The sequence below is a fragment of the Cucurbita pepo genome, chromosome 10 (assembly GCF_057944985.1).
Source record: "Cucurbita pepo subsp. pepo isolate OVF chromosome 10, ASM5794498v1, whole genome shotgun sequence".
Lineage (NCBI taxonomy): Eukaryota > Viridiplantae > Streptophyta > Magnoliopsida > Cucurbitales > Cucurbitaceae > Cucurbita > Cucurbita pepo.
The window spans coordinates 17,001,036-17,004,266 of record NC_141807.1 but is presented as its reverse complement, the minus strand read 5'-3'; the positions used below and the strand labels follow the sequence as shown (position 1 = coordinate 17,004,266).

At 34.2% G+C, this 3,231-nt stretch overlaps 1 non-coding gene across 1 annotated transcript; it reads right to left on the bottom strand.

Annotated features, from left to right (window-relative positions):
* Positions 1-2,777: 2,777 nt before the first annotated feature.
* Positions 2,778-2,849, bottom strand: TRNAF-GAA (transfer RNA phenylalanine (anticodon GAA)). The gene has a single exon. It is a non-coding gene; the product is annotated as a tRNA-Phe (tRNA).
* Between the last annotated feature and the right edge of the window lie 382 nt (positions 2,850-3,231).

Here is a 3,231-nt window from a genome sequence, read left to right as displayed (position 1 = left end):
ATCATGCTAAAACTCTTCAGCGATCTGACAAAAGACTTCAAGAGATCTACACCAAAAATCCATTGTCGTCCAGCGGTTAGGATATCTGGCTTTCACCCAAGAGACCCGGGTTTGATTCTTGGCAATGGAATATTATTTTCTTATTTCATTTTATTTTACAGTTTCTATCTTAGATTAAAAAGACTTTTATGAACTTCGTACCTTTGTTCGAGTTATGTTATAGATATTTTGTTCAATTTCAAATGGTTAATGCGATAATTCAGTCGTTTTCGAGGTCTCTCTTGTTGAACGACATCATGGTTGAGATGAGCAGGTGATTCAAATGGTTAATGCGATAATCCAGTCGTTTTCGAGGTCTCTCTTGTTGAACGACATCATGGTTGAGATGAGCACCCGAGTGAGTTTGACAAGTTTGGCAGTAGAGAAACATACCTCAAGCCAAGTTCATGTGGGCTTAACAAACTTAAAATCCAAGAACACAACCCTTTAAATGGAAATCGGGATGCTAAGGAATTAAAAAGCTTTATTTTTGACGTAGAACAATACTTGAAGGTTACTGGAACTTGCTCATAAGACCTAAGAGTTACGTTGGTTGCAATGCATCTCATGGACGATGCAAAACTATGTTGGCGCTCGAAGGTGAATGGTATAAAAAATGGGTCATGCACCATAAACTCATGGGAAGACTGTTGATGGAATCGATGCAATCGACGCTCCTCTAGATGGGTTGCCAATCAAAGACATGACGTTTGATGTTGACCCTTTTGAAGAAAGAACCACACGATCGAACAGCTCGAAACGTCGCGGTAACTCTGAGAACTCTATCCCACACATGAAAGGACGTGTCAAAGAGTTAGACATTACCCAAAACATCATAGTAAAACTCTTCAACGATTGGACAAAAGACTTTAGGACAACTACACCAAAAATTCATTGTTGTCCAACGGTTTGGATATTTGGCTTTCACCTAGGAGATTCTCGTTTGATTCTCTCAAATTGAATATTATTTTCTTATTTCTTTTTATTTTATAGTTTCATCTTTTGTCACCAATTATATTTAAACTTTACCTCATTTTGAGGGGAACTTTAATGGTCAAGTTCAATAGTATCTCAGATTAAAAAGACTTTTATGGACATCGTACCTATGTTAGTGTTATGTTATAGATGTTTGTTTCAATTTCAACGAGTGGGGTTGAGGTGATTCAAATGGTTAATGCAATAATCCGGCTATTTTCGAGGTCTCTCTTGTTGAACGCCATCATGGTTGAGATGAGCACCCGAGTGAGTTTGACAAGGAGACCCGAATTTAAACTTTACCTACGTTTGAGAGGCACTATAATGGTCAAGTTCAATGGTATTTTAGATTAAAAAGACTTTTATGAACTTTGTACCTTTGTTAGTGTTACTTTGTACCTTTGTTTGTGTTACTTTGTACCTTTGTTAGTGTTATGTTATAGACATTTGGTCAAGTTCAACAAGTGGGGTTGAGGTGATTCAAATGGTTAATGTCACTTTATTTGATTCAAATTGTTAATGTGATAATCCAGTTGAATAGTTACAGGTTATTTCCAAGTTCTCTCTTATTGAACGCCAACAAGGCTGAAATGATTGTTATTGAACGCCAACAAAGCTGAAATGATTGTTATTGAACGGCAACAAGGCTGAAATGATTGTTATTGAACGGCAACAAGGCTGAAATGATTGTTATTGAACGGCAACAAGGCTGAAATGATTGTTATTGAACGCCAACAAGGCTGAAATGATTGAGATAGCACCTGAAATAAAATCAAATAAAATCACTAAAAAAAAAAGTTAGCCTTATGACACTTCCTTCAACTCGAACACGTGACCTTGAGATCTACAGTGACGCTCTCCCAACTAAGCTATCCCCACTAACATTAAAAATGAAAACTCATTAGTAAGGTATTTAGCTAATTCATTGATATTTTAAAAAGAAATAATCACTAATTTTAAATTGAATAGTTAGGAGTCAAGTTATGTGACGTGGATCAGGTGCAGTGAAACCGAGTTATCTTCGCTAATATTTGAAAAAAAAAATCATAAGTAAAGGTATTTCTGCTAATTCATTATTTATTGAAATTTTAAAAATAAATAATAACTAAATTTTTATGGAATAGTCAGCTTATGCAAATGGAAACAGGTGCGGTGAACGTGGAGATTAAACAAACCATCTTCAAATCTTTAGTTTGACAGTTTGACACTCTCCCAACTGAGCTATCCCTGCTAACCTTAAAAATAGAAATTCATAAGTAAAGCTATTTCCACTAATTCATTATATTTTAAAAAGAAATAATAATCAACTAAACTATAAGGTGTTATAATCCCAACTAAGTGATCCCAAATAACATAAAAAATGAATAATCACATGTTTTAGATTTGATAGTCAAGTTATGCAACCTATACGCTATTTCCACTAATTCATTATATTTTAAAAAGAAATAATAATCAACTAAACTATAAGGTGTTATAATCCCAACTAAGTGATCCCAAATAACATAAAAAATGAATAATCACATGTTTTAGATTTGATAGTCAAGTTATGCAGAAATAATAATCAACTAAACTATAAGGTGTTATAATCCCAACTAAGTGATCCCAAATAACATAAAAAATGAATAATCACATGTTTTAGATTTGATAGTCAAGTTATGCAACCTATACCAGTTGGATAAAAAACGTGACGGTATTTCCACTAATTCATTATATTTTAAACATAAATAATCACAGAATAGTCAAATTATGCAATGTGAACCAAGTGCGGTGACGTGGATCGAACACGTGACCTTCAGATCTTCAGTCTGACGCTCTCCCAACTGAGCTATCCCCGCAATCATTAGAAATGAAAATTTATTGGTAAAGATATTTTGGCTGATTCATTGAGATTTTAAAAAGAAATAATGACTAATTTTTTATTGAATAGTCAGGTTAGGCAAATTGAAACAGGTGCGGTGAACGTGAACGTGGATAAAACACGTGTGACCTTCAAATCTTCAGTCTAACAATCTCCCAACTAAGCTACTCTTGCTAACATTAAAAATGAATATTCATCCGTAAAGGTATTGGGTACACTTCTTAAAATTCAACAAAAGGCAATAGTATTAGACCGAGATGCCAGATTTAAATCTCCCTTCTCGAAAATTTAACAAAAGGCATTGGGTACGCAGTTATAGTACGACATTCCACCCATAAAAAGATGGTCAAACAGAAATG